General features: G+C 38.3%; 1 protein-coding gene and 1 long non-coding RNA gene across 7 annotated transcripts in view; one reads left to right on the top strand and one right to left on the bottom strand.

Moving 5' to 3' along the window:
• The window catches only part of OXR1 (oxidation resistance 1), a 453,716-nt gene that overhangs the window by 97,311 nt on the left and 332,287 nt on the right, over positions 1–24,118 (bottom strand). The window lies entirely within an intron of this gene.
• On the top strand, positions 5,872–11,639 carry LOC123383115. Its single transcript, XR_006592498.1, has 3 exons — positions 5,872–6,263; positions 7,725–7,811; positions 11,535–11,639. It is a non-coding gene; the product is annotated as an uncharacterized LOC123383115 (long non-coding RNA).

The following is a 24,118-nucleotide window of genomic DNA, read 5'->3' as shown; positions in this document are numbered from 1 at the left end:
ACACATGAAAAGATGCTCAACATCACGATCAGGGAAATGCAAATTAATACCACAGTGCAATATCACTTTAAACCCATCAGAATGGCTAAAATCAAAAACACAAAAAATAACAAGTGCTAGCAAAGATGTGGAGAAAATGAACCCTTATGTATTGCTGGTGGAAATGCAAATTGGTGCAGCCACTGTGGAAAACAGTATGGAGGTTCCACAAAAAATTAAAAATAGAATTACTATATGATCCAGTAATTCCACTACTGGGTATCTACCCAAAGAAAATGAAACCACTAATTCAAAAAGATGTACATACCCCTGTATAAGTTATAGTATTATTTACAATAATTATACAATAATTATAAAATAATTATAATATATATGGAATATTTCTCACCCAAGACACACTGAAACCTTGCCATTTGCAACAACATGGATGGATCTAGAGGGTATAATGCTAAGGGAAATAAGTCAGAGAAAGACACATAGTATATGCTTTCACTCATATGTGGAATTTAAAAACAAAACAAATGAACACACAGGAAAAAAAAAAATCAGATTCGTAAATACACAGAACTGGTGGTTACCAGAGGGGAGAAAAGTGGGTGGATGAGTGAAATAGATAAATGGGATTAAGAGTATTTTTATCTTAATGAGCACTGAGAAATGTACAGAAATGCTGAATCATTATACTGTACACCTAAAACTAATGTAACACTGTATGTTAATTATACTTCAATAAAAATATAATAAAAAATATAAAAGAAAGAACAGATACGATGGTGGGTCTTCACATATTTGAAGTTAATAGACAATGTTAGAATGTTAGAATTTTTTAACAATGAAAAAATGTTCTTTATACAAAGTTACATGGAAACACTTTGAGATATATCTTTTGGGCGAGGATTTGAGGGTCCATTTTGCCTCTTTCACTGTTTGTAGTTTTCTATATGGGCTGAAGTCTGATGTATTTACTACCACTGAAAAGAAAATCCAAAATGCCAAAAATGTAGACAGAAGAGTAGTATGACAGGTTCAACAATTTTCAAGATTTTACCATATTTGTATCACTTATTGCTATATTCCTTGCCAAAATATTTTAAAACGAATTCCAGATATATTATTTCACCCCTACATGCAAGAGTATACATGTCTACATTTTAAACGTAAAAATACTGGACACCCATCATTAACTATTAGGTGCCATTATCATACCTAATGAAATTGGCATGCATTCCTTTGCAGAATCCATCATGTAGTCCCTATCCAGTTTCCCCAATAGGTATAAATGTCTTTTTGCTATTGGCTTGTTGAATCATGATCTAAACAAGGTCTATATACTACAATGGTTAAGTCTCTAGTCATCTAGACCAGTGCTTCTCAAACTCTATGTGAAAACGCATCACTTAGGGATCTTAAGATTCAGTAGGGTCTAGGAAAGACCCGGGATACTGCGTATCTAATAATCTCCCAGGTGGTGGCAATGTTGCTGGAATCAAAGTGGGTCATACTTGGAGCAGCAAGATCACAGCAAAGGCTCCACTGTTTTTTGTTTGTTTTTTTCTTCCGTGCCATTGGCTTGTTGCAGAAACAGGTCAGTGATCCTTGGCTATGTCTCATGGTCTGGATTTCTGTGTTTGTTTATTTGTGATATTGAATTGTGGTATTATTTAACTTGTTCCTCTTCCATTACCCTTACTTTCTGTAAATAATGTTAGCTCTAAAAACTTGAATATTAGTTCACCTTTTTGGTAAGAATATCTTATGTTCTGTAATTCAAATAACTACTCAATCTGTATGAATATCATCTACTTTATGGTGACTGTTGTGTTAAATACGTGGCTCCTGAGTCAGACTTCTATGATTCAATTTCTGCATTTGTCACTTACTAATTATATGACCTTGGACAAGTTACTTCCCTCCAAGCCTCAGTTTTCTCATCTGTAAAATGGGTATAATAGGGATGCCTAAGTGATTCAGTCAGTTAAGCATCCGACTTCAACTCAGGTCATGATCTCATGGTTTGTGGGTTCCAGCCCTGCATCAGGCTCTGTGCTGACAGCTTGGAGCCTGCTTCAGATTCTGTGTCTCCCTCTAGATCTGCCCCTCCCTCACTCACACTCTATCTCTCTCTCAAAAATAAATACACTTTAAAATATTTTTTAAAAATGGGTATAATGATATCTGTATTATAGGGGCACCTGGGTGGTTAAGCCTCGACTCTTGGTTTCAGCTCAGTCATGATCTCGTGATTTGTGGGTTAGAGCCCCATGTCTGGCTCTGTGCTGAGATTCTCTCTCTCCCTTTCTCTCTACGCCTCTCTCTCTCTCTCTCAAATTAAATAAACTTAAAACTATAATAATATCTATATTAAAGAGTAACTGTGAAAAATGTCACTTGGCATGTATTCAAGAAATGCAAGCTATTATTGCTATTAACTTTGTCATTTTTTAAGTTTAAATTAAGATATTTTGTTCCTGGGATTTTTCTCCTAAGTCCTAAAACCAACTTTGAGCTCTTTGTTCACTTTAGGCTCTCTTATAAATTAGCTATAGTCTTTATTTTGAGCAGTGCATAGCACAAAGGAGGCTGGACTTTAACAGGGAACATATGAGTTTTCACAAAATTTGCTTATCATGTTTTAATTTTCTTTCATGGCTTATATAGCCTACAAATAAGACTGTTTTTTAATCTTATACCAGTTCATCCAAGTAAACCTTTCAAAGAGTGTTAGTTCTTGGTAGTTCATCAGAGAACTTTAGGTAATAAAATTGTGCATATGAAATGGTTCCAACCCAACCATCTTAAGTGGATATTGCAGAACTAAGGGAGCCTGTTGTTCATCATGTAAATTGTATATAAGTTATATAGCCTTTTTGTGTGTCATCAGTAAAAAGAAGTATTTTGGTATCAAGACTAGGGTTTAGTCAGAGAGTAAACCTTGAAGAGATTACTGAAGTTGTGTTCATGGGACAAGCTTATATTTCCTTCTTTCTTTAATAAGCTTTGGACATATGGAGAGAATCTTCACATTAAACTTCTTACTTTGTTGTTGTTGTTGTTTTTAATATAATTTATTGTCAAACTGGCTAACATACAGTGTGTAAAGTGTGCTCTTGGTTTTGGGGGTAGATTCTTGTGGATCAATGCTTCCATACAACACCCAGTGGTCATCCCAACAAGTGCCTTCCTCAATGCCCATCACCCACTTTCCCCATTCCTCCACGCCCCCATCCACCCTCAGTTTGTTCTCTGTATTTAAAAGTCTCTTATGGTTTGCTTCCCTCCCTCTCTGTTTGTAACTATTTTTTCCCCTTCCCTTCCCCCATGGTCCACATATGAGTGAAAACATATGATATCTGTCCTTCTCTGACTGACTTATTTCACTCAGCATAATACCTCCCAGTTCCATCCACGTTGCCACAAATGGCAGGATTTCATTCTTTCTCATTGCCAGGTAGTATTCGATTGTATATATAAACCACATCTTCTTTATCCATTCAACAGTTGATGGACATTTAGGCTCTTTCCATAATTTGGCTATTGTTGAAAGTGCTGCTATAAACATTGGGATACAAGTGCCCCTATGCATCAGCACTCCTGTATCCCATGGATAAATTCCTAGTTAAACTTCATACTTTGAGTCCAATCCCAAACAGCACAGTAGCTTCTGAATTTTTTTATGACTGACCATATGAACATAGCACATGATTTATATGGCCATGAGATCTGCATTTGTAAGTTAAAGCCATGACTTGTAAGTTATTCCTTTCTTTGTAATAAATTCCATCAGCACAGAGTAACTTAGAGTCACCTTTTAGAACAAGAAAGTGCTGGCCAGATGATCAGGGCCTAAAAATAAATTAGGCCATGAGTAGAATACTGTTTTATACTTTGCTCTTTCTTCTCTTCCTTTTAGCTTGATCTTCTCAGATGTCTTTCCTATGAGACTATGAATATATTTATTTCAGAAATGTATTCTCTTTGTTTAATGATATGAAGAGTAAGGTAAAAAGGTAGAACTGGCAGAGTGCTAGGGCCAAAGCAAAATAACTGAAGGGAATATTTGAAAGCCAGTTACTTTTGAAGAGTTATCTGCAAGACAGTCAGATGGTTAAGAGAAGAGTAGTGGTATAACCATGATTTTACCAGTATGCAGTGTTTGGGAATGACATATTTGTCTGTGATGCAAGCAACATAGTGATTTACCTGGAAATCATATGATAGGTTACATAATTTAACAGAAGTTATGTATATATATAAGTCATGACAGGTTATATGACTTAACAAAAGGCAGCAAAAATTTAAATGATAAGAGTGGTGTATATAAAGTATCCTCTTCCTTTGTAGCTTATATTATATATATCATATATATACATACATAATACATATTATGTACATATATATTACGTATAATTATACATATGTATATATATGTATACAAGCATGTGTGTGTGTATGTGTGTGTGAGTGTGTGTGTGAGTGTGTGTGTGTATGTGTGGGTATGTGTGTGTGTATTATATATGGCACCTAAACCCAAATAAAGATCGCACAGAATAAGCTTTACCCAACAAGGACAACCTGTTACCAGATAATAGAACATTTCATTTGACAACTTGTTTTATTTCCACACATTTGAATGCATTTTACCTGAAATTACCACTTCAACGATAAACATAAAAAGGAATAAATGGAATAAGACTACCCAGAAACAAAGTAGCCTTTCATAACCATAGTCATATTTTAGGCTATAGCAGTTTTCCCATTCATTCAGAAAAAGGTAAAAGGCACAGAAAATGTGTTATGTAATCAATCAGTGTAATAACGGATGGCATAGCTCGCTATGTACTTATGTAATACCACTTGAAGGTGATACGTGTTTCTACATTAAACATAAAGAACACGACTTCTTCTCTCCAAAGCTTTTATTAAAATCTGAAGGGTAGATCTAAATGGATGATGTTCTATCTTTCTTTATTCTTTTTTTTTAATTTTTTTTAACATTTTTATTTATTTTTGAGACACAGAGAGACAGAGCATGAATGGGGGAGGGGCAGAGAGAGAAGGAGACACAGAATCAGAAGCAGGCTCCAGGCTCTGAGCCATCAGCCCAGAGCCCGACGCGGGGCTCGAACTCACGGACCGTGAGATCGTGACCTGAGCTGAAGTTGGACGCTCAACCGACTGAGCCACCCAGGCGCCCCTGTCTTTCTTTATTCTTAATATTTGCAAGATTTAAATCTCCTAAGAACTCTCTGTCTTCCCAATCTGTATTTAGATTTTTTTGGGGGGGGGGGCACTGTATCCAGACGACGGGTATAGACGCGTATGAAGTATTATACATAATACATAGCAGACATGGCAGTTTTCTCAGAACAGAGAATGCAAGCTGTGCTGAGGGAATCTTTTTCAGTTGGCTATTCAATTACTGAATCAGTGATATGTTCCCCAGTAAATCTGCATTAAAAATCACTGAACGTTTACATATTCTTTCCTAGTAGACCGATTATGATCGCTTATGGCACAACCTAGGTCATTACTGACAGAAAGTAGCCATTCAGTAACTATTTGTTGACTGAGTTAAATGAATACATACTAATAGAATGCAAGGAAAGCATATTACATGTTCACCGAATGCTCCTAATCTAGAGTCACATCCATAAAATATTCTACCTTTTACAATTCAATTTATAACTACTTAAAAAATTAAAGCCACAAAGATAGTTTGATAGATGTGTGCGTGTGTGTGTGTGTGTGTGTGTGTGTCCCAAGACTAAGAGAGAAATCTAAAATAAGATGCATAGGCAATTCAAGGGTGCATATTTCTGAAGTCATTTAATCTGCCTTCTTAATTTCATATTCCATCTGTACACATAAAAACAGCGGCTGGTTAACATCCTCACGAAGTGCTGTCAAACATCACTGTACAAAACTGTAGGTTGTACTTGTGTACCTGTAGACTCCAGTGTAACGAACTGCAAACATTTCCAGTCTTCCAGTTTTCCTTTCCACCCCTCATCTCTTCCCACTTGTTGATATGCCTTACCTTTCATTATTGAACTAGTACATGAGATATTTAGTCAGTATTTTCTCCTTCTCCAATGATTTCCCTGCCTGATAACCACTTCCCTTGATCCAGAAGCATCTTCTGTGCTCTGTTAACCCCATGGTGTATTTTTCTAGGCTTCACACTTAAGGTCAAGTCCTACTTCAGACAGCAAAAAGCCAGAAGAAAATCCTCCAGAGGGACCTGGTATGATCTTTTTATGAAGGTAATGCTACAGATTATTTTCAGCAATTCCCATTTATCTGTCCTAAGCATTTATTGAATATTGGTGCAGCAGTGTTCCACATGTAATAAGCAAGAGGCCTGCTCGTCCCTACCTCTATTCACAGTGCTCCGTAGTCATATGATAGCTACTGAAGTAGAGAAAACAGCTCAGTAGGTTAAAAACAAAAGAATGCCTCTACATAGCGGTCTCAAACCTTTTAATGAATTAATTGCCTTACTAATTTATGTCTACCCTGGCTCTTAAGAAACAGGTTGTTTCAATGAGTTAGCAGTGTTGCTTTGGAGTTCTGCTGCTCCTGATATGTTTAATTGATAGACTACTTGGCTATTTCTGAATCTTGGATTTATAAGAGAAAGTTATTATATGGATGGCTTCAGGATACTAGATAGCTGATCTCTGAGTTTTGACTTAAATTCTGATTTTGGTTACATAGAAACACTCTTGAAACAAAACAAAAAAAATGTTAATACATTAATCTACTGGAAAATACATTTCAACACAGAGCACAGTCAGCCTGACAAAGGATAAATGTTTTTCACTAGAAAAGTCTGAAATTGTCATAATCTTAATTTTAAAAAATGAGAGTTCCATCATTTGGTTTACTTTCAAGATCCTCTGAGACCACACTTGGGTTGCACTATAGCCAAATGGCAAGAGTTCATACAGCTTATGAACCATGAGAATAATTTGAAGTTGGTATGTTTAAAAATTTTTAACGTTTATTCATTTTTGAGAGACAGAGACAGAGCATGAGTGGGGGAGGGGCAGAGAGAGAGAGAGGGAGACCTAGAATCTGAAGCAGGCTCCAGGCTCTGGGCTGTCAGCACAGAGCCCGAAGCAGGGCTCCAACCCATGAACTGTGAGATCATGACCTGAGCCAAAGTTGGACGCTTAACCGACTGAGCCACTCAGGCGCCTCTAAAGTTGGTATATTTTAAAATTAAGTTTTTATTACCTATTGGTATAACTTTACAATGCCCAGAATGGACATTTAGTTAATTTATGCTTATTATTTATGCTTATTTAATTGATATATTGCTTTATGACTAGAGAAGCAGAAATGTGCATTACCTTTCTTCTTCTAATACATACAACCCCTTCCTTTTTATTACCTTCTTAGTAAGACTACCTTTTATTTATGTACTGCTTTTAGCCTTTGATTTGCTAAAACCCTCATTTATTTTCCCTTAATCAATTGCTGGGAAGTGGGGGGAGGGCAGAGGGTTAAGACAGAGATGATATTCATATCCATTTTACACATTAGAAAATGCTACAGGCAGAGCAAATAAATAACTTTTCTGAGGTTATGTCATTACTTAGTGATTGTAGGAAGATCTGCTGACTACCTAGTGTCCACTCTTCCCCCTTCCATCCTAATCCTATTTGAAATAACAGTATGCTTAGCAAAAATAAAGATATTTTTTCACTTTATTTTTCTAGATAGCCCTGTGACATAATTCTGGACACTGAGACATGAACTGAATTCTCCTAGAGGCTTCTGGGAAACTTTCTGCTTCACCGATACAGGTGCCACTCCTTTCTGTCCCTACCTTCCTCCTGTCTTAAAGATGGATGCGAGGGCCAGAGCTATAGCTTTGTAGAACCGTGAGGAAAGGCTGGAGAAAAATTAGAGACCTGACGTCCTGGATTTATACCAGTGATTGTCTACTTCTAGATTTCTTCCACAAGAGGAAAACACAGCTTTATGTGACTGTCATCAGGGGCCTTGACTTGCAGACAGATGCACTTCCCCTCCTTTCAAGTAGGAGCTTGAATTTAGGTTCTCATTTTCCAGCTCTGTCACCTTTCCATGGTTGTAGACTATGGTGGCTGCCAATCCTCAGCTGTAACTGGACTTGTTATCCCCAACACCTATGAGATACAGCACTCAACATCAAGTCCTACAGCATGAAACCAAGGGTAATATCACATGTTGGATTTTAAGTGGGTACCTCTATAGCTCTAAGCAAAAAAGCACAGTAGCCAAAGGCTGTTTCTAGAATCTCTCCTTTCTCTCGCTCACGTGCACGCGCGCGCACACACACAGACACACACACAGACACACATACAGACACACACACACACACACTTTTAACGAGCTTCTCTTGACTGCTGGCACTTAATGTCCTTTGGAATCTACTACTCAAATCTCATCAAGGCGAGCCCTTTCCTAAGGGCTTTAAGCTCTCAGTTACACTTTCTTTTACCTCTTTTCTATGAAAGATGACAGGTGATAGGATGAGAGAAGAAACACAGAATTATTGTCACTGAAGTAATTTACGGGGATGTAAATACTTGAGGAGAGTATCTGCAAGACGACTTAGAAATCCAGTTGAACCTCTAAGAATGGAAAGCACTGAAGAGTCATTTGGGAGGGGTCTCACCAGTACTCCTCATCTAATCCAAGTAGCTACTCTTCCCAGTTTAGCCCCGTGAACATCCTCACTGCCCCCTCCACCCCCAGCCAGCACAGGTGGCAACACAGCATAGAGCAGGGATTTGCTGCTTATTGTTAAGACCTGCCAAGTCCAAGAATTAGAAGCGTACCAGAAACAGGGGAAGGAAGGAATGCGTTTTTGCTAACTTAAAAATATCCTTAAAAGATATTTTAACTATGTAATACAAATCAGGTAATTAAAAGCTTTTAACTTTTTAATGTATGTTTATGCTATGAACACTCCAATAAATATTCTTCCTTGTACCTTCCTCTTTTCTTTTCTCATCTGCTGTCATATTACTTGTTGTAAAAAGCCTACTTCCTCTTTCAGCTCATTCTCTCATGGTCTTTATGTTCCTCCCGTGAGAATATCAGTTCTGTTATGCTTATCAAGTGGAAAAAATAAAAACAAAGTACACTCAAACAAAATATTTGGTTTCTAGGCTCAGATTTATGACCCTGGCCAAATGATCTTGGGCAAAGCATTCACCATTCCTGCATCTCAGTTTTCTTAGCTGAAAATATGGTGAGGTAGATTCACCTTGGAAAAGTCCTTTTCACTGCCAATATTCTAGAATTTAAGCCCACGTTTATACACATGCCATTAATCTTTGCAACAATCTCGGGGGGGGGGGGAAGGAGAGTAACATGATCCCCACGTTGCAGATGTAGAAAGGAGAGGTGGAGGAGGCTCAATGACTTGTCCGCTGGTGCAAACCTGGCAGGCAGCAGTGCAAGGAACTAAACCCAGGAATCAGCTGACTTTTGTCTCTGCAGAGAAACCTAAGCCACCATTTCCCCGAAATAAAAAGGAGACAAAGGAGGTCAAACAGGTGAGATTTTACGGCTCACCCTCAAATTCATAGACAGAGGTGGGGAATTTCACTCCTTTAAGACATGGGATTGTAATTTACAGATATACTGTATTTAGAACATGTCTGCTCTAGACCTGGTAAGTGTTGGATCTCTCAGGGATGGAAGATCTTGCTACACAAATTAAAAAAAAAAGAGTTTATTAAAAATAGTGTTTTGCCCTCCTCTTCATAAAGAATAATGATGGTCAATAAATATTATTTATTTTATAATCTGGTATATGTGGACTCTCTCTAATTGGGGGGATAATGTAAATTCTAGAATCATTTCTATACCGGTGTTCTTGACATACTATTATATACTCACCAAAAGAACATAAACATTCATGAGTTTAAATTATTACTCTATTAAACATGGAAAAATAGAATATGAACACTAGCAATGACTGATGTATTTTGCCAACTGCACCAGCCTCTATTTTTACCAGGTTACTCAGGGGACATGGTAGTAGAACCTGGGACTGGCAGTCAAAAGATCCAAGCTCTGTTTCTGGGACTTGCACTGACACATGCAGTGACCACAGGCCTATCAGTTGATCTCCCTTCTTCTCTCAGATGTTAGAATTTAGGAGTGTTTCCTAACTTCACTAACCGCTGGGAAATGGAACGAGCATACGTATAACTCTGGGAAAAGTAAAAAGAACCAGTGGGGGACAAAGCATAAGATGAGTCTTAGCCAACTTAGCATGAGGCATGACTATTATTTGTTCTTACGAGAATTTAAACTTTTAAGAGAATTTAAATTCCAAATTTCAAATAACACTATTTCTAGGGGTGCCTGGGTGGCTTGGTCAGTTGAGCGTCCAACTTCGGCTCAGGTCATGATCTCGCGGTCTGTGAGTTTGAGCCCCGCGTCGGGCTCTGTGCTGACAGCTCAGAGCCTGAAGCTGCTTCGGATTGTATGTCTCCCTCTCTCTTTGCCCCTTCCCCACTCATGCTCTGTCTCTGTCCCAGAAATAAATAAACATTAATTTTTTTTTTTTTTTTAAATAATGCAAGGGCTCCTGAGTGGCTCACTCAGTTGAGCATCCGACTTTGGCTCGGGTCATGATCTCGCAGTCTGTGAGGTCGAGCCCCGCCTCGGGCTCTGTGCTGACAGCTCTGAGCCTGGAGCCTGCTTCCGATTCTGTGTCTCCCTCTTTTTCTGCTCCTCCCCGACTTGCGCTCTGTCCCCCTCTGTCTCTCAAAAATGAATAAATGTTAAAAAGTTTTTTTAAGTTATTTCTAAATGTTATCATCTCTCCTTTGGTAGGAAAATCCCTCAATTTTATGGAGGGAAAAGAGGACAATTTTGTCTTCTCTTCAAGCGCTTTTACCTCCTTAAGTCTGATTGTGCTCCTTCATAAAATCTGATTGTTATTTGAAGGGTTAGTGCAGTTACACCTTGAGTAGAAGTAGGGATACTTCACTTCTGAGAAAGAGCAAAGCCCCACATATTTTGAAATTCTGTTCAGAGCTTGCATCACTTCATCTGCTCAGCATTTGTTGGGTGCCGCATGCTCTGCTCTGCTCTGAGAATACAAAGGCAATGAAGATATGGTGCCTGTACCCAAGGAACCGCCAACTGATCAGAGGGGTTGGACATTTCAAGAAGTCATTGCACTGCACTATGGGGAGTGTGAAGGTGAAGGGGGACTGCATAGAAGTGTCTAGGGCATCCAGAAAAAGTCAAAGATGTGGTTTATCGGTTAGCCTTGGTGGGCGGTGGAAGCAAGAAAAGGAAGGTCATTTTCCAGATACCATCAGTTTTATAGTAATGGGTTTTGGAAAATGAATATTTTATCAAACCGAACTGTATACCTGGCAATGTGCCAGGCAGCAGTGAAGTCTATAAAAGCACTGGTTTTGGACTTGGACAGATAAAATTACAAGTCCATTTCTGTCTACAGGTGTGACCTTGGGCAAGTTGTGTGACCTCTCAAAATCTGTTTCTTTGTTTAGAGAATGGAGATTATACAAGCATCTCCACCTCATGGGGTTATATGAAGATTAAATGAAAGAATACACATAAGTACCCAGCCCAGTCCTTGAAACCTGGTAAGACGGTAAGCGTTCAGTAAATACTAGTTATTATTAAATGCTCTATTATATATTTTCTCATTGAACTCTTGCAACAATCCAATGGATAGTAGGACACAGAACACAAGAGATGCTAGAAAGATAGCTTCCAAACCATGAACAGTATGTGTGCCACAATAAGGAGGCTGGAATATATGTAGTAGGCGATGGTAAATCTTTTGAGGGTTTTAAGAGAGAACCAATGAGTTCTATGTTTTAGAAAGATCATCAAGATGATGGTATGGATAATGGGTTGGAAGGGCAGGGAGAAAGAAGACAGGCTAGAAGTCCAGTTAAAAATTGCTTGTAGTAAATCACCCTGAGTGATAGTACTACGGGAGGGGTGCCTGGGTGGCTCAGTCGGTTAAGTGTCCAACTTTGGCTCAGGTCACGATCTCAAAGTTCGTGAGTTCGAGCCCCACGTTGGGCTCTGTGCTGACAGCTCGGAGCCTGAGCCTGCTTCAGATTCTGTGTCTCCCTCTCTCTCTGCCTCTCCCCTACTCACGCTCTGTCTCTCTCTCAAAAATAAGTAAACATTAAAAAAAAATAGTAGCATGGGAAATCCTAAATGCAGCACTATAGACCTTCAGAAGGGATGGCTGGCATATCCCTTGTGACTTAACCTCTACCTCTTCCCGTATCCTACAATGGCAAAAGCTTTAGGGCTTGCCTATATGCTAATTCTTTCAAGCTAAGAATTGTACCAGTGACTGGTGGTCTTTTCAGATTCATTTTCTTTGTTACTAACTGGCATGAGTTTTTGATCATCAATGAAAGGCAGCAAGTAAGCTCCCTTCTAGAACTGGAAGAACTAAATAATCAGTATGATTGTTTCTTGGCCTTAGGGGAGAAGTAGAAGCATATTCTCTAAAAGAACTGGAGTTTGAGGGGCACCTGGGTGGCTCAGTCGGTTGAGCTTCCGACTTTGGCTCGGGTCATGATCTCACGGTCCATGAGTTCGAGCCCCACATCCAGCTCTGTGCTGACAGCTTGGAGCCTAGAGCCTGCTTCAGATTCTGTGTTTCCCTCTCTCTCTGACCCTCCCCGTTCATGCTCTGTCTTCTCTCTGTCTCAAAAATAAATAAACATTAAAAAAAATTAAAGAACTGGAGTTTGATTTCTTACCATTTTTGTCATCTTTATTTGTAGATGACGTCATCATCATTCATCTATACATTAATTCAAGAGTAATATATTACACAATAGTAGCATTGATGTAAAACACAAACATAGGTTTACCACCTAGTGTTTCATCTATTTCTGCTTCAAAAAGCCAATTTTCTTTATCCCAGCATTTAATGTTTCCACTGTAAAAAAGTAATCTCTATCCCCTATTTTTGCTAGAGATTCTCAATAGTAAAAAGTATATTTCAAAAGAGCAAGGAATTTAATGGAATTTAAAAACATGTTGAAGGCAACTCTGTCAGAATGCCAGAAGCCAGATAAATCAGGACTGCTCTCTTGCTTGTGTCCCAGCATCATAATATATATCTTAAGAAATGGATGCGAAACCAAGTTTTCTTTTGAAATACCATGTTTTGTATCCCAAATTCTTCCCTTTCTGCATGTGCTCTGATCCAATTTTGCTTAATAAGACATGCTTTATCAGAGTTGCCTTGATTTCAGTTGTTTGCATAACAGGGTCATGTACTTTGAGGTACGTGTGGTGACGACATGACAGAGAACTATCTGGAGATAGAAAAGAGTCCAGACATAAAGAAGAAAAAGGGTTTCAGCATTTTATGTTTTTTCAGGATTTGCAGTTTTAAAGCGATAAAAGCAAAATGTGTGTTAGCCCTTTAAAATTATTACTTATGGGGCACCTGGCTCAGTTGGTTGAGTGTCTAACTGTGACTCAGGTTATGATCTCACAGTTTGTGGGTTCAAGCCCCATGTCAGGCTGAGTGCTGACAGCTCAGAGCCTGGAGCCTATTTTGGATTCTGTATTTCCCTCTCTCTCTGGCTCTCCCCATCTCATGCTCTGTCTTTCAAAAATAAACAATGAAAAAAATTTGTTTAATTATTGTTAAATTGGGGCACTTGGGTGGCTCAGTCCATTTAGCACCTGACTCTTGATTTTGGCTCAGGTCATGGTCTCTCTGTTCGTGAAATTGAGCCCCATGTCAGGCTCTGTGGGTCACACTGTAGAGCCTTCTTTGATTCTCTTTCTTCCGCTGTCTGCCCCTCCCCCGATCACACATGGGCACACATGTGCTTTCTCAGTCTCTGTCTGTCTGCCTCTCAAAATAAATAAAGATTTCTAAAAAAAAATTAAAAAGTTATTGAACACATTATCATGTTGCATTTAAAATGTTAATCATATAAATTTTAAAATTGGTTTGAAATATTTATACGATGAAAATGAGAACTGTAAATGTTCTAAATAACTTAAAAATATACAGTATTAAATTTATTTAATGTGTCTGAAACTGAGAAAAGTTATCACAACACGAGTGAATAATAACCATGAGATCTTTTCTTCAAGTTTAAGACTTGGTGGTAGTGGTTGTTTTTTGATTATTACAAGAATCTACAAATGTTACATTAGGAAATGAGCTTTGAGACTTGGAAGAAAAAGTGGAGGAAAAAAAGACATTCCTAAATACGATCACACGTTTAATAAATGTGAATGAGTTTAAGAAAAAAGCAAGAAAATTAGATACTTTTTTTAAAAAAATTTTTTTTCAACGTTTATTTATTTTTGGGACAGAGAGAGACAGAGCATGAACGGGGGAGGGGCAGAGAGAGAGGGAGACACAGAATCGGAAGCAGGCTCCAGGCTCCGAGCCAACAGCCCAGAGCCCGACGCAGGGCTCGAACTCACGGACCGCGAGAACGTGACCTGGCTGAAGTCGGACGCTCAACCGACTGCGCCACCCAGGCGCCCCAAAATTAGATACTTTTAAAGTAAAAAAATTACAACCACGATTAATCATCCAGACAGAGTAAGTGTTAAGAAACCACAAGAAAAAGAAAGCAAAAGTTAGCAAATGAATTTAAAAATATGAAAAAAGACTGAATTAAAAGGGAAAAGCCACCAAACTTCAACCACAGCCATGTCCTACAGAGAATGACATTTGTATAAACACCACAGGCAAAAAAGCAGGAAAGACTAGTTTTTAAAAACTGATTTCCATAAACACCTCAATTTAACCATCAAAAATTACAAAAGGTAAAAAGGTCTTTTTAGTGAACAGGCTGAGACAGCAAATATCATACCTCTACTTAATAATTTTTTTTTAATTTTTTTCAATGTTTATTTATTTTTGGGGGGACAGAGAGAGACAGAGCACGAACGGGGGAGGGGCAGAGAGAGAGGGAGACACAGAATCGGAAACAGGCTCCAGGCTCTGAGCCATCAGCCCAGAGCCCAACGCGGGGCTCGAACTCACGGACCGCGAGATCGTGACCTGGCTGAAGTCGGACGCTTAACCGACTGCGCCACCCAGGCGCCTCTCTACTTAATAATTTAATTTTTAGAATTAAATAACAGAATTTGTGTTTAACTGCATAACCCTGACTTGCTTCTAATAAGTGAGCTTCTAAGTGAGCTTGATAGTTTCAACCCTGAGATATTTCTCACTTGTCTAGGTTGATTTTTCTTTTTCTTTTTTTTTTTTTTTAATGTTGACTTATTTTTGAGAGACAGAGACAGAGACAGAGTGTGAGTAGGGAGGGGCAGAGAGAGAGGGAAACATAGAATCTGAAGCAGGCTCCAAGCTCTGAGCTGTCTGTCAGCCCAGAGCCTGACGCGGGGCTTGAACTCACGAACTGTGAGATGATGACCTGAGCTGAAGCCAGACACTGAACTGACTGAGCCACCTGGGTGCCCCTAGATTGAGTTTTCAATTCAATTTTTTTTCTTGTAAGCACACACACACACACACACACACACACACACACACACACACACAAATAAAACCTTGAACAGACCAAGATAGTATTTCATGATACAAAAGAATTTTTTAACCCTGAAAATTATAGATAGATCAGTACTTGAAAAGATATGAACTTAAAAGAGCAAATTTCAAGCACATAGAAAAGAAAAAGGTATGCATTAAGTATAACTAATTCCTATAATAACTTATAAATAATCTAATATCCTTTTATGATAAAGTAAACATGAAAAATAGAAGAATATAGTTCAGTTTAAAAAAAATCACGTGTCACATGTGACACCATTTCAGTAAGATAGGGAATTTTTTTTTTTTATTCTCAAGTTAGATTATATACAGTGTAGTTTTTGGCTTCAGGTGTAGAATACAGTGATTCATCACCTGCACATAACACTCAGCGCTCATCCCAACAAGTGCCTTCCTTAACGCCCATCACCCCTTTAGCCCATCTCCATCAACCCTCAGTTTGCGTCTGTATTTAAGAATTTCTTATGGTTTGCCTCCTTCTCTGTTTTTTACTTTTTCCTTCCCTTCCCCTATGATTATCTATTAAGTTCCTCAAATTCCACATACAAGTGAAATCATATGATATCTGTCTTTGACTTATATTGCTTAGCATAATACCCCCCAGTTCCATCCACATTGTTGCAAACGGCAAGATTTCATTACATTTTTGTTGCCGAGTATATTTCATTGTGGACATATATACACACACACCACATCTTCTTAATCCGTTCATCAGTTAATGGACATTTGGGCTTTTTCCATATTTTGGCTATTGTTGATAGTGCTACTATAAACATTGGGGTGCATGTACCCCTTCAAATCAGCACTCCTGTGTTCTTTGGATAAATTCCTAGTAGTGCAATTGCTGTGTCATAGGGTAGATCTATTTTTGGTTTTTTGAGGAGCCTCCACATTGTTTCCCAGGGCAGCCCCACCAGTTTGCATTCCCACCAGCAGTGCAAGAAGGCTCCGATAGGGAAACATTATTGATGACATAGTGCAGAATCCCCTTGGTGACTAAGGTGGTTGAGGTTAGGAGACCTAAACTGTGATTAACACAGTTCAGGTCGTCACCATGTCTCACTGGAGTAACCTGTCCTATTTTCTTCAAATCCATGCTCCAGAATGAATCGCTTAAAACTCAAATCTGACAGAGAACATCACATGATGCATCAACCAGCCATGAACAGAATCAGTGATGTGGCTAAAAAGTGAGTGTGTAGATCCTTGCTATAACTCGTGTGCTGTTAGTGCTAATTTATTCATTATACCAACTCTTTGTTTTTCTTTTTTCAGCAAGCATGAGCCCTTAGTTATCCTGAAGCCCCAGATTCATTTCAAGTCTGGGCTAAAAGACAGTTTTGACATTTTGATAATCTCGATGAAGCATGGAAATCAGGATGAGTAGGGGGAGCAGAGAGGGGACGCTGCAGGCCTATCTAAGCACATTGTGTGACATTTACCTACCATCTTCTCCTTACCTATAAAACGGAAACAATGTTAGTCCTACTTACTTCATGGGGCTATTGGGGAACTTCATGTAAAATTAGAATGTATGTTAAAGGTCACTACAAATCATGCAGGGCAGAGCAAATTCAATAATTCTCTATTAGAAATAGCAGATTTATAATTGAGATACAGGTAAAGAAGAATAGTGCTTTACTCATAGTCAGAAATGAGTGCTCATAGTCAGAAATGAAGTTTAATTATGAGGGTACATCAAGTCACTGGTTAACTCTGAGACCTCATTTTGTCAGTATTACCACTCTCTCCAGGCATTCTGGTATTTTGTTGTTGTTTGTTGTTGTTCCTTGAACCAAATTCATTTTCATCCCCTAATTTTTGCACTTATTATCCCCCCTCTACATGGTTAGCTACTCCCCTGGATGCGTGTATGGCTTCTCATCATTTGGGTTTCAGCTCTAATGATACCTTCTCATCCATGCCCCCCATCAATATCAAAGACCACTGTGCCACAGCCCTGCCCCACTCCAATTTCACATGACCTTTATTTTCTTTTTAACATTTATCACCTAAATCTCTTATTTATTTTTTAGTTGTTTATGGATAAAGTCACTGCTATGTAAGAGCACTGTGCCCTTTTTTTGGAAGGAGGACCTGACTGACCAAGCAGTCTGTCATTAAGCAAGATCAAACTGCTAACATTCTGGATGACAGGAAGTTCACAGTGACCTTGTCAAATCAGAGAGATGATCTGTTGGAAACTTGACTTTCCAGATGAACAAGGTGGGGAAGAAAACATACAAGGACAAAAAACACTGAACAGAAATAGACTCAGGATAATTTTTTTTTTTTTTTTTTTTTGCTTTGCCCTTACATATAAGAAGTTGGAACTGGCCTAACATATTAAGCAAATAACAGTTTGGAGAGTAGAATTTCTTGTTCTTTTTTGTCAGTACCCTGCAACCTGAATCCTATGAAAAATGAGATTGAAGTAGCCTGAAAAGATGAAATTGACAATTTTCTACACAATGCATTTGGATAAGTAAAGATATTCTTCTACGAATTAAATTCAAAATGTACATACTTATTGTTCAGATAACTCATTTGCCTATAATTTCTATTCTATAGCATATGAAATGTTATTTTAAAATATTTGCTCTTAGTCTCATCCGCTAAGGCAAAATTGTGATATGGCACACCTACTTATTGGCATTCCCCAACATCTTCTTTCAAAAAATGTATCTTCTTATTTTTTTTTAAGTAAGCTCTGTGCTGAATGTTGGGCTCGAACTCATGACGCCAAGATCAAGAACTTCATGTTCTACTTACTGAGCCAGCCATGTACCCCCGTCTTCAGCTTTGAGACACTTAATTCCCCTCCACTCACTGTTTTATCTACCTGTTCCACAGCTCACTCTGTAGAGCCCTGCTTTCAGCTTTCAGCAGATCTCTGTTTGGTGTTTCTTCTTCTAAATTCCTACTCAAAATTATATATAACCCTACTGTGGCACTTAAAGAAGTGTATGATCTAAAAAAATTTTTTTTAATGTTTATTTTTGAGAGAGATAGACACAGAATGCAAGCAGTGAGGGGCAGAGAGAAGGGGACAGAATCCAAAGCAGGTTCTGGGCTCTGAGCTGTCAGCACAGAGCCTGATATGGGGCAAGCGGGTTCTGGGCTCTGAGCTGTCAGCACAGAGCCTGATATGGGGCTCGAACCCACGAACCGAACTGTGAGATTATGACCCGAGAAGATGTCAGATGCTTAACCAACTGGGCCACCCAGGTGTCCCAAGAAGTGCATGATTATAACTGTGTATGTGTCTGTCTCTCTCATTAGATTCTACTTGTACTACCAAATATATAGTCCCAGCGTTTATTTGTTACACAGCATAGGAGTGTTCAATAAAAGTTACCATTTTATACTTCTCCATTTTGTTAACTTTTTAAAAAACCATTTCCCATATGTTACTTTATTATTGCTGTTTGACAGCCAACAGAGGTGGGGTTGGGTCATTTGTTTTCATATTTTTCTACGTGAAAAACTCATACTTTCTTTTTAGAAAAAAAATTCTAAAAGTGATGGAGTAAAGAGGCTTTGCTATGTGTGACTGTGCTGTTTAAGAAAGACAACTATTAATTTTCCATTTAACTGGAAGGAAAGTATATTGAAGAAAATCCCAGTGAATAGATGAATCTACATATAGTTCAATTTTTCAATTAATTTACTCAGTCATCTGAGTGGTTTGAACACAGACTCTAGAGCAGGGCCTTGGGTTTGAATTCTGGCTCCGACACTCGCTGATAAGCTTGTTTGACCTTAGGCAAATTCTTCATCTTCCTGTGCCTTAACTTTCTCATTTGTAAAATGGGGCTAATAATTGTATCTAATGCACAGGGTTGATCTGAGGACATATTCAACAAATATTTATTTAGGACATATTATATACCAGGCTCTGTTCTTGATATGAGTGATCAAATATGAAAAAAAAGCTTCTTCTTCGTAGAGTTTGCATTCCAATTAGCAAGATAAACATAAATACACATATATGCGTTAGAGATAAGTGCTAAGGAGAAAAAGAAAAGCAGAGAAGAGGAATATGAACTGTTGAGGAACAGACGAGATTTGGAATTTTAGATAGGGTAGCCAGGGAAGGTCACACTGGAAAATTAATTTTTCAATTAATTTACTCAGTCATCTGAGTGGTTTGAACACAGACTCTAGAGCAGGGCCTTGGGTTTGAATTCTGGCTCCGACACTCGCTGATAAGCTTGTTTGACCTTAGGCAAATTCTTCATCTTCCTGTGCCTTAACTTTCTCATTTGTAAAATGGGGCTAATAATTGTATCTAATGCACAGGGTTGATCTGAGGACATATTCAACAAATATTTATTTAGGACATATTATATACCAGGCTCTGTTCTTGATATGAGTGATCAAATATGAAAAAAAAAGCTTCTTCTTCGTAGAGTTTGCATTCCAATTAGCAAGATAAACATAAATACACATATATGCGTTAGAGATAAGTGCTAAGGAGAAAAAGAAAAGCAGAGAAGAGGAATATGAACTGTTGAGGAACAGACGAGATTTGGAATTTTAGATAGGGTAGCCAGGGAAGGTCACACTGGAAAGTCAACTTCTGAATACAGACTAATGAAAGTGACCGTAGCGGCAGCATCAGTCTCAATGGGGAGGCCTCCGACGCAGAAAGAACAGTAAATTGCAAAAGCCTTAAGAAAGAAGCATGCCTGGTGGGTTCAACAGGCAGCAAGAAGGCCAGTGTAGTTGAAGTGGAGTGAACAAGGAGGAAATTATAGGCAACAGGTATGTGGGGGGGGGGGCACACACTTGTGCCCATGCAGGCGGGTGATCAGGTCAGGCCCTGTGTGCTGTCATGACAACTTCAGCTTCTGAAGAGAAACGGAGCCTTGCAGGAGTTAGGCACAGGAGGAGTGACAGAAGGAGATTCATGTTGTCGCATATTTCTCCAGCTGTCTCACTGAAAGCTGACTGGTTGGGGGTGGGGCGGCAGGAGTGGGGTGGGAGTTGGGGAATTTTGCAGAGGAGAGCAAAGGCAGCAAGAAGGAGGCCAATCAGGGAGCAATACTAGTTACACTGCAGTTGTTGTCATAAGATGATGGAATCTGGACCCAGGAGGAAAGATGCAAAGTGGGAGAGGAAAAAGAAGAGTCTAGAATTACACCAATATTTCTTGGACTGCACATCTAGAAAAATGGTGCTTATGAACTGAAATGCTTAATGTATGATCCTTACCATCATGTCTAAATGTATTAACATATTAAGTAGTTAATATATGTAAAGCACTTAGTATAGTACCTAACACCAAGTCACTCTTCTGTTCATGTTTGCTGTTATTACTAATAAATTGAGACAGGAAAATTTTAAATCCCTGTATTTTATTAAATGGCAACATGTTAGAGTTACAACTTATGGTCTCTGGAAATCAAGTGATTGAAATGAGAAATTGAAAGACTCTCCATTGGCAGGGACAGGAAAGGAAACAAGATTTTCAAGTACTAACCAAATTCTGACTCCTTGAATTCTCCTTTTCACACCTACAAGTGCCTTTAAGACAGCACCTCTTTCTTTTCTTTACTCTGGACTTTTGAAAGTATCCCTATCCTCATAAACAACACACACACACTACCTTTTGAAAAACAGTCTCTGTTTCACACTCACTATTGCAATGGAATTTACATTAAGCAGTACTGCTTTAAGTACATTGAAGTTCCCTGTGTTTTGAAGAAACAGCAGTGACATTTATTTTTTACTATTATGTTCCTGAAACTGTGAAAGCCAATAAAATAAAAGTATGAGAGAATTCTGAAATTCTAAACAGTTTAAAAGAAAATAAAGCACTTTTGGTTTCTATGTGATGGTACCTGTGTCCTTCTATGCAGTGCATTTCTCATTGGTGAACTATAGATGAAATTTCAAATTGAAAATATTTGAAGTCTGTTTTATGGCAGAAAAAGGGTCCTGGCTATGGCAATAACTATGTGACTCATCTTATCTGGTTCAACTGATATTGTATCAGTTCCCCTTCCTGAATATCTAGAACCAGAGAGTGGGACCCTTTCCACAATTACTATCGCAATTCGTAGTGTTTTTTCCAGTGTGCGTTAGCTTATACGTACCTAGAATTCTGTTTCTATGTAAGATAAAGCTCTATTAAAACGTATGTTCATGTGAAAATTCCATTTTAGTTTAAGTCTTTATGTATAACAGGGCCTGGTAAATAAATAACACTGGGGACGAACAAATAGACAACAAACTAGGGTTTGGTTGCTTTGACCAGACCAAGAAATTAATGCAAACAAATGAAGAAAGATACTAATTGCTGGCAACCCACCCACCCCACTCCCCTCCACCATGTCTTCCTCCAAAAGTCAGGGGAGTTAGACAAAATTCTTTGTCATCATCCAAGGATTCCCAAACTCACTGTTAAACATACTTACATTTTCTAAAGCCAAAAAGCCTTACTGTAATTTACAGATCGATTTGTCTCTTAAGTGGAAGGAACAAAGATAGGAAAGGAATTTGGGAATCTAAGTAACCTCTTTTATTTTTAATGCCACGGAGGTGCTGTGGGCTGCGGTTCTGCTAATTCAATAAAGGATACAAGCTCTCAGAGACTGGCAAGCATTCAGCAGGGGGATTCAAAAATAACTAGGACTCTGCTGGAAGTTCTCTGGGGAGAGATCTCACAGTGCTCCTTGTCATTCAGACAGTGAGTTAATGGGTCCTATCATTATTTCCAGTGATAATTAAAATGCAGAATTCATTCTCTTTAGTTTGGGGAAAATTCTTTCATTTCTTCTTCCTTCCTCCTCCCAATTTCCACTTACACATAGGCTTGTCTAATTTTTTTTTTTAATGTTGATGCTTAGAATTTATAAGCAAATAGTATTTCATGGTTTATAAGGTACTGTCTTATACATTTCATATTCAATAGTTTAACTGGCTCAGTTTCTTTTTTTTTTTACAAATTGTCTTCACAATTCTATGATGAAGAAATTATTCAAGTTATTCATATTATTTCTGTTCTTTAGATGTATAACTTTATGTATGTATGTATTTTGAGAGAGAGACCACGAGTAGGGAAGGGCAGAAAGAGAGAGAATTCCAGGCAGGCTCTGTGTTGTCAGCACAGAACCCAACATGGGGCTCGATCTGACGAACCATGAGATCATGACCTGAGACAAAACCAAGAGTCAGATCCCTAACCAACTGAGCCACCCAGGTGCCCCTAGATCTATAATTTGAAGCTCTAAGAATAGTTACTGGATCACTAAGTACTCAGAGTTTTAAGGAACAGAACCATAACTTGAACCTATGTCTTTAGTTTTAAAACCTTGTACTCTTTCCATTTCATGACAGTTAAATTTTGGTAGTTAATGTACTAATAAAATTCTTTGAATATTTTCCAGAGACTCAAGAACAGGTAGAACCACAGGATAAGGGAATCAGGGGAAAGGAAGGTGGTGAGGAGAGACCAAAACTGGCAATGGATAAGCCAGCCACATAACAAAAAAAGAATACTCTTAAGCTGTTTGAATGTGAAATGCACAGCCTTTATCATATCATGCAAGTACTAGATTTGTCTATATTTTCACTGCCATATTTCATGTCTAGAACAGCATGCCTTATCAGATGTACCACCAAGATTGAAAAATTAATTAAACCATGCCAATTAAACCATGATATACCATCGATCAATTTTAAAAAGCTAAAATGGGGGGGCAGGCGATGGAGGGAAGGCAGATCTTAGAATCAAAGAAATACAGTATTGGTAACTGCAGAGGGTATGAAATTTCTGTAAATAAGTCATAACACAACCTTACTAGACAATCAATAAGCATTTATTAAGTGCCTATGGATGGGTACAATGAAGCAAAATGCATAATCTAGGTGAAGAAGCTTAAGTGCTGTGTATGAAATATTAATTACTATCCTTCAGTTTCACAGTGTTGACCACTGCTAAAAAAAACAGATCCATTTGTGCAAAAAGATGTCTGAGTGTGCAAGCATCAAGAGGGTACAAGGTAAAGAAGGGAGGAAGAGGAAGAGGAGGATAGGAGGAAGCAACTAAGGGAGGCGAGGATGGCCTGGAGGAGGCGTAGAAAAACGGAGGAGGGATCGATCTTTTTTAACCAGGAGCTTCACTGAAACTCAATGGTGGTCTGAATCCAGTCTGTACCAGCTCCCCTGATTATATAAGCAATAACTGCTGTCCTATGTATGAAATGATACTTGAAAACATCAGCTTTCAAAAAGGGTTTCATACATTGTTCAATCATCTCTGGCTTCATGTCTAATACTGAAGATTTTTCCATCCTTGCACATTTTTTAAATCATGAAGACTGAAAACTAGACAATTTCTCAGATTTGAACTAGTTATTTCTCAAATTTGAACTAAATGTAATGATTAAATGTTGGGCAATGCTTGGAAATTAAATCTTGTTATGACTGGTGATCAACTTCCTTGATGACTTAAAAGCTTTAGAATTTGTGATTAAAATTAAAAAGTTGTCTGAGCTGAAACTAATCATCTAAATATTTTACTTGGGCATTTTGCAT

Source organism: Felis catus, chromosome F2 (assembly GCF_018350175.1).
Source record: "Felis catus isolate Fca126 chromosome F2, F.catus_Fca126_mat1.0, whole genome shotgun sequence".
In the NCBI taxonomy this organism is placed as follows: domain Eukaryota; kingdom Metazoa; phylum Chordata; class Mammalia; order Carnivora; family Felidae; genus Felis; species Felis catus.
This window is presented reverse-complemented; position numbering and strand designations above follow the sequence as displayed.